General features: G+C 36.3%; 1 protein-coding gene across 6 annotated transcripts in view; it reads left to right on the top strand.

The window, feature by feature from the left end:
• Positions 1–14,677, top strand: part of LOC129750741 (homeobox protein PKNOX2-like) — a 227,925-nt gene that overhangs the window by 174,682 nt on the left and 38,566 nt on the right. The gene's annotated exons all lie outside the window — the stretch shown is intronic.

The raw sequence follows: 14,677 nt of genomic DNA, 5'->3' as shown, positions 1-14,677 counted from the left end.
ATGCTAGATTATTAGTTATTTACCCTACCTAAAAATTGTAATATTAGCCTATTAATTTGATACCTACCTAGTGAACTACTTAAAACTATAGTGCTATAAAGTTCTGTTGTAGACAGTGCCGTTTAAAATACTGCCTTTCGCGTAATTCAGGTTTGCCAAATCCACGTCACATGCAAAGACGCATGCTCAATCATTTCCTTTCCGTCCACAGCAATTGGCCTGTCCTTTTACGCGAGTTCCAGTTGACGGAACTATTAGTAGTGCTAGGCTATACCATAGTATACAGTGCCGCTTAAAATATCGCCTTTGAGGCACTCAGGTTTGAAGAAATCCACGTCGCATGCAAAGACGGGTGTTGAGCTATTTCTTTTCTGTTCCCAGCATTTGGCAAATCCAATTAAGCGCGTTACGGTTGTCGGCATTATCAGAAGAGCAAGGAATTCATTAGTGGACAGTGCCGCCTAAAATATCGCCTTTGAGGCAATCAGGTTTGCTAAAGCAACGTCGCATGCAAAGACGGATGCGCTCAAACTTTCCTTTTCCGTTCACAGCATTTGGCAAGTCCCATTCAAAGAGTTCAGGTTGTCGGAATTATAACAATAAGAATTGCACCGAATTATGTAAGTCACAATTTATATTATATTATATCCCTAAACTAATTTTTTGAATAAAATTACAGCTTAAAGCTGTCTGTAAAGCTGCTAAAAAGATCGGCGTTAGATTACTCCTCCGCAACCCGGAACAATAATTATCTCCAAAGTCTTAAAAAAACAGATCCTCAGCTTCGGCTATTTTTTTTCATAAATGACGCTGCAGGAGTTTCGATTACTCTGAGAATCCATATACCCACTACTGTCCCTTTTCTAATAACTCGTGCACCTTCAATCAATTCAATCGGTCAACATCTATGAATAAGTCCTAATTAATCGCGGAAGAACACGAGGCAGGAAAACCAGCATCGTGGATCTTGGTCACACAATCCCCATGATAGCCCTTCTCAAGACACATTGTGATAATATAGAAAATTCAATAGAACATTTTTTGACGGTCGCCATATAAGGTTAGTCATCCTATTTACGTGATAATTTCGGGAAAAGATGTTCCATAGGAAATACTTTCTTAAAAAAATTAAAAACAAATTCAAGATAAAAAATTCAATAAAATCAACATGCGACGGGGAAACTGTTCCATTTATGTATGTAACCCAGCCGAAGAATGTGTCCATCATGCACAACTCCAAGGGCAGCGGCATAAGTTCCCTCCTACCGCAGCAAGCTAGCACAAGTAGGTAGTGTAGCATGTGGTTTTAATAGGATTTTCACACAAAAATATGATTTAGTGCCTGTACTTTCCTCCTTACATCATCACATCACATCCTTTGGCAGCAGTCAGTAGTCAATCTGGGAGTGCGCGCGTCATCAGAAAAAGAAGCTCGGCGAGTCTGGGAAATAAACTCGGTGCAGATGAGAGGTATTTCTTCGGTCGCAGAGAAGACGTCCTTGCTTTTTCCAGTAGTAACAGACTGAATTACGAGGAAATTCGTTGGGTAAAGTGGGCCAAAAAAATTGTTTTTGGCTTGCTAAAACCTAATAAAAAAATTTACAAATATTTCTGAAAGTAACTCTTTGCTAATAATAAGTTTGAGGTGTAGAATCTAACGGTTAATAAAATTTAGAATATTTTACCCCAACCTACCCCGACGTCACAGGGATGGATTAGACAAGATTTTTATTCACTTTCGTTGTTGGTTTCTGCCTTTCAGCGGGAGATTATAAGTATGGAAGTTGAAGTGAACAGCAAAGGGGTGGATGGCCGTTATCAAAAACACATAACCAACATTTAATTGCCGACCGATGTCGGCAAGTGGCTTTTTTCTTCTCCCTCGGAGCAGAGTTCGACTCAAACGTCAACCAAATTCCAAGACAAGGAAGAGAGCGAAAAAGGAGCACATGTAATCCGGAACGCCGCGCCGCCATCAGGCCATGATGTCGTTCTAGGGAGAACAAAGTGCGTGTGATTCGAATTATGTCGAAATATTTCCGTTTTTATTTGCCTTCTTTTATGTGTGAAGGACGTTCCGTCTCTCGGAAGGATGTATTGTGTCCGCTGAAGGGTGCAACGAGAGCAATCCAGAGAAAAAAAAATAACATAAAAAATCCTCGAGGGTTGGCCACAAGCACATTCGTCCATGGCGGAAGGAAAAATGTGCGTTTTATTGCCTGCCAAATTTCTCCGTGGGAGTCTTCCTCCGGTTGGTTGTTGTAATAATGGCGAGGATCAGACGGCCGCCGGTAGGAATTCCGGTAGCTACGACACGCGTTATTGGGAAGCCATAAATAACAAATGTGATTTCGATGTCACTTAAGGGAACCGTTATGATGTGGTTTCTGGAGTGTAGAGCTTCTTGAGGCTTCACCGCTCTCTTAATTTGCCGGATTTATGGACTCAGATGTTGCTTCAGCTTAGCATTGATAACCCGAGCTGCAAATCGCGTGACAATTTTATTTATGAATTAGTGTCGTTTATTTAAGAAAACAATTTTTTTTATTTGAAAATAACCAAAGATGTAAATAACTTTGAAAGATTAATATTCCTTGGTTTACATTTTACGTGAAAAAACTTCGAACCTAATTTGTATCTCAAAAAAGATATTATTCCAAATTTGTTTTCAATTCGATACCTAAATTTTTTCATCTTTGATTCCTTATTTTAAAGCTGGTAAATTGTAGAAAATTTTTCGTTAGCTAACGGCTTCTGCTAGCTGAAGAATGGTAAATCTTTAATAAGTTGATTTGGCCATATATGAACAATAGATCATAACTTCGTCATCATTCCAATTCCATTTTTTTAAACATTGATTTCAGTAGATATTTCAGTAGATGTTTTACTGAAATCATAGAAAACAGTTAATAATTCTTTTCGAACTGTCTGAAGCCATTATGCATTGTCGTTTTTAATTAGTTGTTACTAGAGTGTCCGTCCCGAGATTTCCCGGGCGGGAATTTTGAAAAATCGGGAATTTCCGATTCCCGGGAATCGTAGTTTCATTCCCGGGAATTCCCGACATGTATGAAATTATTTCTCTGGAAAAGTCTGAAAGCCTCCGTAATCATTCTTATTGCTTTTTTTTTAAATGTAGTCATACAAAACTCATTGAGAATATGCTGATTCCTGTGGCAGTAGACATTTATCAGCCAGTTGGTGCAATTATTTTATTCAAATAGATTAGTTTAAAAAGATTATATGTATTTCCACGCCGTATTCATTGAACGAAACCCCACGACAGTTCGAAAAATATATGAAAAATCGCGCAGCAGGTAGAAAGATTGTGTTTTCTCGAAAGTAATATTCATGCACTTGTTTCCCTTTGACTTTGAAAGCCAGATGAACTTCAAAACCTCAAAATGTAGAATACATCGTTGTTTCATTTGAAGAGCAAATATGTAAAGTGTTCAGAAAAACGAATGGTTGGAAGAATCAAACAAATTAAAAAAATAATTTTTTGTATCAACCCCTAGTTGCATGGATGTTCATTTGACTTATTCAAATTATTTTATAGTTCGTTATACTGTTTTTATCATTGTTGAAAACAGTTTGATAAAATTGATTAAAAATAAGTACAAAAAAACATTATGAAGTGTACATTTTGAACAAATTATGGGCTTGTATGCATGAAAGGTTCGATAAGCCATGTATATTTGAATCGAAGTGCATATATTTTACATGATTTTGAATATTTCCCGGGATCCCGGGAATTCCCGGGAAATAGGCCACAAGATTTCCCGATTCATAATGGCCGGGAAATGGACACTCTAGTTGTTACCCCGGCGGGCAATCCAATTAACGGATTACATTTCAGGGCACGGCGAGCCTCCGTGCCCCCCAGTTTGCTAGTCTGGTCTATCGGTGCAATTGCTCGACTCATGATACAATATTACAAATACATTAACCCCCTACGCCATAAAGTCCACCAGAGACTACTGGCCATGATTATCCACTATTTTTTAATAGTGGAAGGTCTATTCGAACTAGTGCGCTTCAAGCATTCAAGACAATACTCAAAGTCGAATTCAATCCAACAGCAACGACTCAAGGCCTTACCTCTCCTCATCTCGATATCTCCTCATCTTGACTTGAGATCTCGTCGTGTGGCGGATCGAGAGCAGCTTATCCTGGATACGCGCCTATCACAGCATACGCTCGGGGCTTGAAGCAACTACTCGGATAATTTCCGACGAAGACATCACATCATCCGACGAAGAGTCACTCTACCCTCCACTCCGTACCGCGAAATACCCATTCCATACGATATCCACTGCGAAGAAGCTATTGTCTTATCGTCGCAGCTTCACTTGTAGGGAACGGCACTACTCAGATACTCCTCGCCGGAGGAGTTATTCTACCACGCACGGGACGTATCCCCAAGATCCACTACGTAGAAGGTGAAGGTCTACTCGAACGGAAGTCCTCCGACGGTGGGACATTCTGACCATGTTACGGTTCCATCTGTCTCTGTGTTCTTACACACGCACCTTGTTTCGACGTTTCACGGACATTCCCGGCTGCGTAACGACAACAACTACGACGATCGCAAGGCGCTGAGCACCCTGCGCCATCTGTGACGTGATCAATTGCGCACACACTCGTACATAATAAACACATCTCCTCTCATTTGTCGCAATACCTGTACCTGTGCTACCGGTTCCTTGCTACCCACGCGTTTAATACGCCGTACTTGTTTGGGGACAGTAACTTTCAACCCCAGCTCGTTGGTATCACTAGATTCGCTGCTGGATTAGAGACTAGCTTGCAATTCGGTGTTCCTTCCATCTACGCTGGAAAAAACTGCTCTCGCCAGCTTCTTTGGATCTTCTGCTATGACACGGATCTTCAACTTGAAGTATTTATCGTACATGGCTAATCTAGCGATCCTTGCCCTACGTTCGCTCAATGTCCCCTTGAAGTAGAGATAATCAATCTAATCGTTTCTGTACGTTTCCTTCCAAACGCTGTAACTCGTCATCCGTTTTATCGAGCGTCTCTCTAAGAGCTTGCACCCGCTCTTCCATCTCCCGAGCCAAATTCGATCGTGCCATAACGAATTGTCTCAGGATTTCGATGTCGATAACCGCTTGCGATATCATCGGTTGCGGATTTTTCGGCGTCTCTGAACTTTTAAAAATTGTGCTTATACCGTTAACTTCATCATTGAGGCGCTCCTTAGACGAAGGGCGAGGGCGCCCCTACTGCTACTACCACCCACCGACTTGAGTCGGGGCGATCTCATCAGACCACCACTCAGTGTATCCGTAAGTCCCACGGCTCTACTATTTTTGTTCAAATTTTACATGCTGTAAGTGTCCCATCGATAGGGCAGAGTTAATCCTCCGCAGGTGGGTCGCCTTTGTGGTCTCCAGATTATCCCTTCTTGCCACAATGTTGACCAGGTGCCCTTACGAGGCCCAGGCTCAGAGCCAGGCCAGCACAAAGTCGGGAGAGGCATCCGACAACCACACCGACTGGGTGGTCAGTCCAGTCAGGCTAACGAAGCATCTTCAAAATACTCGCCATGTTTTAACGGGACGGTAGCGATCCACCCCCTTACTGACCCTTTTAGGGAAGATTTCACTCCGCCTTACTAACAGAGGAGTGACCCACAGCTATGTCATCGTATCGCCTACGTCGCTCGAGTTTCCACGAGTGTACCATTTTCGTTCGCAAGGTCGTCATAAAGGGTGGGGGTACGTGTAGTTTTCTCGACCGTACATCTGCAAGAATGCGTACACATTTCCGCTCTGGATCACGAGGAGGTGGAACTACTTCGCAGAGCATGCATGGTCTAAAGCCTTCTTCGAGAATGGATATCGAAGAAGGCTTCATCGACTGAACGAAAAACTTGCATTTATTTATGGAAACGCTGGAAAATTAAACGAACGGGTGAATTTTGTTACAAAATATTTTTCCGTTTGTTTTTTTACCAAAAGCACAAAAATTAAATGTAGTTTGAAGATGCTGACTGGCACAGAAATGTTAAAACAACAATCCGAAAAGTGTTCCTATCCATTCCATTTTACAGCATCACCTTTTTAATCAATATAATAGCTTTGCTTAGCTTTGCTTGATTGACTACTAAGATCCACCTTGAATCATTGAATACATTTCAAGTTCCATGATCGGCGTAGCTCAGTAGAACAAGTTCAACATCGCCAATGGTTGCTAGTCTTTGATTGACCGTGGCCATCAATTTTGATCAAAGCTCTAAAGAAGGGTGTCTGGAATTGCATCACATTCAAGATGTCTAAAACTGGTGCTCTCTCTTTGGACCGTCAATAACGGCGCCGGCCACGTCCTAATAGTCGAGAGATAGTTTGGAAAATGTAGAAAAGGATAAGATTAATAGCGCGCTTTAGGACCGAGTTTACCTCTGCATCTTAGCAAAGAATTTTGTTTGAGGAATGAGATTTGATTAGAAGACATTTTGACTAGTGTGAAAGTTTCAACAAATCCCGCGCTATACGTAGAACAGGTTAAAATAAAAAATAGTTATTTAAGAAGAGAAATCACCGTGAATTTGTTTTATGAAATTAATTTGCGGCTTTATAGGTGAGAGTTAAAGAGTTGAAATGAAAGACGGATAGAAGATCAGAAGAAAATTCTAAGGTGGTGAAAAGAGCGAAGAGCATTTGAAAAAATAGTGCAAATAAACCCAAAACCTCATGTAGGTCGTAATATATATATAAAAATAAATTTAATTTGACAGCCGGAAAGTGTAATCTTTTCTTGAACCTATCACATCCAAACAAATAGAAAAGAATTATTTTCACTTCTAGAGCCCTAGAAAAGCTCTAGTATCTCGAAGTAAAGATTTTAACTTTATTAACCATGCCCAACAATTGTCTCTGATATTAAAATTCTGTTCTGTAAATCTGTTCAGTTCAACTTTTTTCTTATTAGCAAGATCATCTATTTATCCTCATTTAATTGACAAATACAATTGAGCATTATCGGCTTGAAAGCACCGAATTTATCAAGATTGGACTTATTAATCGATTTTGATTCGAATACAACCTGCTTCTCTTTCTACCACAATCTAAAATCTCATCAATTCACATATTTAATACATTGAATAGAATTTATTCAATTTTTATCAGTTCTAAAAGTCTGACTTTGCTCCATATAATTTTTTATGAATCAGTCCTATGAGAACGAACATACAATAAAAAAAAAATTCATATCACTGTAGTTGGCAGAACCTTAGTTTAGCTTTGATTAGCTTGATTGACTACTTATATCCACCTCAAATGATGGATCTCGAAATGATTCATTCAATTTTTTGAACAATGAATGATTCTATGTTCTTAGAATTTTTTGAATAATAAAATTTTAATGAAGGTAAATACATTTGAGTTCAATGATCACTGGCGTGGCTCAGTAGAACTATGTAGTTCCACATCGCCAATGGTTGCTGTGATTGACCGACGCCATCAAATTTTATCAAAGGTTAAAAGAATGTTGCCTGGGATTGTCAGTACATTTACAATGCCCAAAACTGATGCTCTCTCTTTGATAATTGATTATAATCAATGACGGCGCCGGCCACGTTCTAGTAGTCAATAGATAATTTGGAAAAGAGAGAAAGGCTTGAAAGATCCATGGTGTGCATTAGGATCGAGGTCACCTCTGTATAGGGTTGCCAGCTATCCCGCAAAATACATGTACCGCTTTTTTGTTGAATGTCCCGCTGCCCCACTTTTTCCTTAAAATGTTCCGCTTTTTTTTTCTTGGAAAACTTTTACAATAATCACTGACTAATCCCGGAAAAAAATGACTTACACTGGAAATAAATCAAACTTGAACCTCAATTCCAAATTTCATGGGCTCAAAACAAAAATTTTCGAATACGTCTTTTTTTCTCAAAAAACTGAATAACTCCAAAGTTCCAGTAAGTTACTGATTCAGTTAAGCGTTTTTGCCGCACTTCCAACCTATGCAATGTAAAAACTTATGAAAATTTTGTTGTTTAAGTTGCTTCCAAACGATTATAGATCTTGATTTTTCGACGGAATCTTAGTTAAATTGCATTTCATCATACACCACCTTTTTCGACTCAATTGTCCAAAGTATACAATGATGGAAGTTTTCTTAAACTTTTCAAATTTTTTAAACAAATTTTTAAAAAGATTTATTTCTACTCAAAGATTTTTTTTATTACGCTTCATCAAATCCACCGTTTACTCGCAGGACTTTTTTCTCAAATAACGTGTTAATATACGAGAACCGTGGAAACCGTGCTTATGTAAAAAATTATATTAATAGAACAATTATAAAATACAAGTAAAAAAAACCTGCTATGAATAACTTTGGGTGATGATAAACGAATAAGTTTTGCTTTACAATTGAATTTTTTAAATAGGTCATTTTATCTAATCCTGCAGAATTTTTATTTCACTTTTTCATTAAAAAAAAACTGTTACAAACTTACTTGTTTCTCAATGAAACGAAAGGTTAAAATTTAAACAAAACTAAACAATAATATTGACAATTTAAAGTAATTGTTTAACTAGCTTTTTGCACTTCTTGAGTTTAGAAAAATTAAAAGTTTGTACACCACAATGAAGCGTACCGGAACAAAACAAAAATTTTGTAAATTTAAAGTAATTTTCAAACTTGTCTTTTTGCACTTCTTGAGTTTTGAAAAATAAAAGGTGTAAGAATGCGGCAAAAGAGTGTACCGAATTGCAAAAAAAAATCAACTGCGGAAAAATCATGTTTGAATAAGCGCGTTATGACATAATCACGGATCCCATTTAATAGCTTTCAAAATTTGAAAAATGAGTTCAATGATGACCGATTGAAAACAAGTTGTATTTTGAGAACCTATTGCTGTGAAAGATTTAAACCAGATCAAGCTTTTGCTTTCAACCAAAAAGCAACGTTTGGAATGAATAAGAAAAAAAAGTCCAATACTTTCATAAACTCACTCGCGATCAAATAAAAAGGAACGGACTCACCAATTTCTCCAATAAGATTTTGGACTCCTAAGACAAAATTCCGCTCAAACCCTTGGATATCGCTACGAGCTGCATTCCGGATTTTCCGGAAAGCAAATTTGGTGTTTTTTCCTCGAGGCCACTCCTTGTGAAAATTTTTCGGGACCCGTTCTTGAATCAATTATTAAGGTCAAATTTGATTTGGGAAAATGAAATTTTCTTACACGGAAACCAATCCGCAGAGAGGGAATTACAATCCGTCGCTTGATTCGCTAACAATCTTCGAATTCCCGTTTGATTGATCGTAGCGGCGCGGATAACCGTGCCTGATGACTCGAATGTCGAATGGTTCAAATATTGGATTCTCAACTTAGGGTCTTCTGCAGCAGCATGATTATGATTATTCTTGATATTTAAAAGAATTTTACTTTTGAAATTGACTAAAAATAGGAACATGGAAAAAAACACGTCATTCTTTAATCGATGACTACTTCGATCCCCATAAATCCCCCATCACCATTTTAATCAATATAAAGTTTCGAAATTAAATCAAAATTTATGTTATATTTTTTTCAATTTTCGGTTAGTTGTTAGTAACAAGCGTTTATAAAAGATAGATAAATTTACGTATCATGGTATTTACGTATTGGTTCTGTGTTAACAGTCATTAACTGCCGAATTAATTTTTAATCTATTTTTCACAAAGTGTGGTTTTTTACGTTTGTGGTTCCTATTTCATTGATTGTGATCAATAAAAACAATCATAATCAAAGTTCAAACATGGAAATTCAGTGATAAATGTGACTTCAGTGACTCCCGATTTGATTTCAAAAGCAAAAACGATTTCATGTAGCAATTGGTCTCGTTTGTTTCACTAAGCAAATAAAATATTCAATCACATCATCCTAGCATCAATCCGTGCCACGAGTGAAGCCCCAGCAAATCGATTGCCAAATGTTCCGATCAAAATGTTCCAGTCGATTAGTTTACTAAACCACTACAAAACCCGGTTCGTTCAGGATATGTGGATAAACCTTCGCTCATTTCGCCCATCGATTGATTCCCCCAACTAGGCAGGACAAGTGTTTTTGGAGGTTTTGCTGGTCACAACAGTATCAGATAGAAATGGAACAACACCCATTTAAGCGAACCCCCAAGTCCCCAACCACCAGTGGGAAACCCACAAAAATTTAACCGTTGCCCGAAGTTACTTTGGACCTCGTTACATGTTACCACTTGCATAAGAAAGGTCAATATCTGAATATTTTGTTGTGGTTGATCAAGGTATACTTCTGTTTTTTACTTCGTACATATGGCGATCCTGCCACTGATAAAAAAAACCTAATGCCTTCGTCGTTCAGATGATTAATTTATTATTTTTATTTAAAACAGTGTGTCTAAAGTTGCTCTACTTGAATGTCCTAGGACAATCGATCGCGAAGCACAAATTTGATGACATTTGTGTTTGAAACGCGACTCACCAAACCATCAAAGAATCAAATAAAACAATATTCATACCCTTGCCAATCCCCTTTTTTCAGCGTGCAAAAACCCCCCATAGAAGCCTCACAACCCAAACATACAGTGGTTGTTGTTGTATGGATCGGAGCGATAAAAACCGATTTGATTTGGTTTTTCGGTTTATGGAGCCACCCTACCCCCTTGCTTAGTTTAGCCTTAGAGGGAAATGTCCTATCTGGTGCTCTCAATTTCCGGCCAGCTAACCGGTTGCAAATTTGAACTGTTTCCGCGAGCGCTTCCTCGTGTCAACTTTCGAAGGCCACAAAACCTCATTCAGGCTTCTATGCTTTTCACTGATAGTTGGTGTTTTGTAGACCCAGACAGATAATATTTGGTCTTGAAGATAAAAAAAATTTAAGTTAGGAAAATAATTTAAACCATTTTTAAATATTGTAGGTTCAAAATAATAGTTATGATAAAAAAAAGCGTTTTAATGGCCATTAAACTATAAAATTTATAACATGAGTTACCCAGTGTGGCATTTACTGAGCTGAGCAAATGAATGTAATCAGTTTTAACGACCATTTGATTGAATATTGTTGACCAATATTAAAACAGCCGCCGATAACAATGAAAAATTGTTAAAGGATTCTTGTTTAAATTAAATCTTTCGAAAACAACAGTTTTCAAATTCAGATTTCATATTCAGATTCAGATTTCAGATTCAGATTTCAGATTCAGATTTCAGATTCAGATTTCAGATTCAGATTTCAGATTCAGATTTCAGATTCAGATTTCAGATTCAGATTTCAGATTCAGATTTCAGATTCAGATTTCAGATTCAGATTTCAGATTCAGATTTCAGATTCAGATTTCAGATTCAGATTTCAGATTCAGATTTCAGATTCAGATTTCAGATTCAGATTTCAGATTCAGATTTCAGATTCAGATTTCAGATTCAGATTTCAGATTCAGATTTCAGATTCAGATTTCAGATTCAGATTTCAGATTCAGATTTCAGATTCAGATTTCAGATTCAGATTTCAGATTCAGATTTCAGATTCAGATTTCAGATTCAGATTTCAGATTCAGATTTCAGATTCAGATTTCAGATTCAGATTTCAGATTCAGATTTCAGATTCAGATTTCAGATTCAGATTTCAGATTCAGATTTCAGATTCAGATTTCAGATTCAGATTTCAGATTCAGATTTCAGATTCAGATTTCAGATTCAGATTTCAGATTCAGATTTCAGATTCAGATTTCAGATTCAGATTTCAGATTCAGATTTCAGATTCAGATTTCAGATTCAGATTTCAGATTCAGATTTCAGATTCAGATTTCAGATTCAGATTTCAGATTCAGATTTCAGATTCAGATTTCAGATTCAGATTTCAGATTCAGATTTCAGATTCAGATTTCAGATTCAGATTTCAGATTCAGATTTCAGATTCAGATTTCAGATTCAGATTTCAGATTCAGATTTCAGATTCAGATTTCAGATTCAGATTTCAGATTCAGATTTCAGATTCAGATTTCAGATTCAGATTTCAGATTCAGATTTCAGATTCAGATTTCAGATTCAGATTTCAGATTCAGATTTCAGATTCAGATTTCAGATTCAGATTTCAGATTCAGATTTCAGATTCAGATTTCAGATTCAGATTTCAGATTCAGATTTCAGATTCAGATTTCAGATTCAGATTTCAGATTCAGATTTCAGATTCAGATTTCAGATTCAGATTTCAGATTCAGATTTCAGATTCAGATTTCAGATTCAGATTTCAGATTCAGATTTCAGATTCAGATTTCAGATTCAGATTTCAGATTCAGATTTCAGATTCAGATTTCAGATTCAGATTTCAGATTCAGATTTCAGATTCAGATTTCAGATTCAGATTTCAGATTCAGATTTCAGATTCAGATTTCAGATTCAGATTTCAGATTCAGATTTCAGATTCAGATTTCAGATTCAGATTTCAGATTCAGATTTCAGATTCAGATTTCAGATTCAGATTTCAGATTCAGATTTCAGATTCAGATTTCAGATTCAGATTTCAGATTCAGATTTCAGATTCAGATTTCAGATTCAGATTTCAGATTCAGATTTCAGATTCAGATTTCAGATTCAGATTTCAGATTCAGATTTCAGATTCAGATTTCAGATTCAGATTTCAGATTCAGATTTCAGATTCAGATTTCAGATTCAGATTTCAGATTCAGATTTCAGATTCAGATTTCAGATTCAGATTTCAGATTCAGATTTCAGATTCAGATTTCAGATTCAGATTTCAGATTCAGATTTCAGATTCAGATTTCAGATTCAGATTTCAGATTCAGATTTCAGATTCAGATTTCAGATTCAGATTTCAGATTCAGATTTCAGATTCAGATTTCAGATTCAGATTTCAGATTCAGATTTCAGATTCAGATTTCAGATTCAGATTTCAGATTCAGATTTCAGATTCAGATTTCAGATTCAGATTTCAGATTCAGATTTCAGATTCAGATTTCAGATTCAGATTTCAGATTCAGATTTCAGATTCAGATTTCAGATTCAGATTTCAGATTCAGATTTCAGATTCAGATTTCAGATTCAGATTTCAGATTCAGATTTCAGATTCAGATTTCAGATTCAGATTTCAGATTCAGATTTCAGATTCAGATTTCAGATTCAGATTTCAGATTCAGATTTCAGATTCAGATTTCAGATTCAGATTTCAGATTCAGATTTCAGATTCAGATTTCAGATTCAGATTTCAGATTCAGATTTCAGATTCAGATTTCAGATTCAGATTTCAGATTCAGATTTCAGATTCAGATTTCAGATTCAGATTTCAGATTCAGATTTCAGATTCAGATTTCAGATTCAGATTTCAGATTCAGATTTCAGATTCAGATTTCAGATTCAGATTTCAGATTCAGATTTCAGATTCAGATTTCAGATTCAGATTTCAGATTCAGATTTCAGATTCAGATTTCAGATTCAGATTTCAGATTCAGATTTCAGATTCAGATTTCAGATTCAGATTTCAGATTCAGATTTCAGATTCAGATTTCAGATTCAGATTTCAGATTCAGATTTCAGATTCAGATTTCAGATTCAGATTTCAGATTCAGATTTCAGATTCAGATTTCAGATTCAGATTTCAGATTCAGATTTCAGATTCAGATTTCAGATTCAGATTTCAGATTCAGATTTCAGATTCAGATTTCAGATTCAGATTTCAGATTCAGATTTCAGATTCAGATTTCAGATTCAGATTTCAGATTCAGATTTCAGATTCAGATTTCAGATTCAGATTTCAGATTCAGATTTCAGATTCAGATTTCAGATTCAGATTTCAGATTCAGATTTCAGATTCAGATTTCAGATTCAGATTTCAGATTCAGATTTCAGATTCAGATTTCAGATTCAGATTTCAGATTCAGATTTCAGATTCAGATTTCAGATTCAGATTTCAGATTCAGATTTCAGATTCAGATTTCAGATTCAGATTTCAGATTCAGATTTCAGATTCAGATTTCAGATTCAGATTTCAGATTCAGATTTCAGATTCAGATTTCAGATTCAGATTTCAGATTCAGATTTCAGATTCAGATTTCAGATTCAGATTTCAGATTCAGATTTCAGATTCAGATTTCAGATTCAGATTTCAGATTCAGATTTCAGATTCAGATTTCAGATTCAGATTTCAGATTCAGATTTCAGATTCAGATTTCAGATTCAGATTTCAGATTCAGATTTCAGATTCAGATTTCAGATTCAGATTTCAGATTCAGATTTCAGATTCAGATTTCAGATTCAGATTTCAGATTCAGATTTCAGATTCAGATTTCAGATTCAGATTTCAGATTCAGATTTCAGATTCAGATTTCAGATTCAGATTTCAGATTCAGATTTCAGATTCAGATTTCAGATTCAGATTTCAGATTCAGATTTCAGATTCAGATTTCAGATTCAGATTTCAGATTCAGATTTCAGATTCAGATTTCAGATTCAGATTTCAGATTCAGATTTCAGATTCAGATTTCAGATTCAGATTTCAGATTCAGATTTCAGATTCAGATTTCAGATTCAGATTTCAGATTCAGATTTCAGATTCAGATTTCAGATTCAGATTTCAGATTCAGATTTCAGATTCAGATTTCAGATTCAGATTTCAGATTCAGATTTCAGATTCAGATTTCAGATTCAGATTTCAGATTCAGATTTCAGATTCAGA

Source organism: Uranotaenia lowii, chromosome 3 (genome assembly GCF_029784155.1).
Source record: "Uranotaenia lowii strain MFRU-FL chromosome 3, ASM2978415v1, whole genome shotgun sequence".
Lineage (NCBI taxonomy): Eukaryota > Metazoa > Arthropoda > Insecta > Diptera > Culicidae > Uranotaenia > Uranotaenia lowii.
Note: the sequence above shows the minus strand (reverse complement) of the source record. Positions and strands in the feature narration are given on the sequence as shown.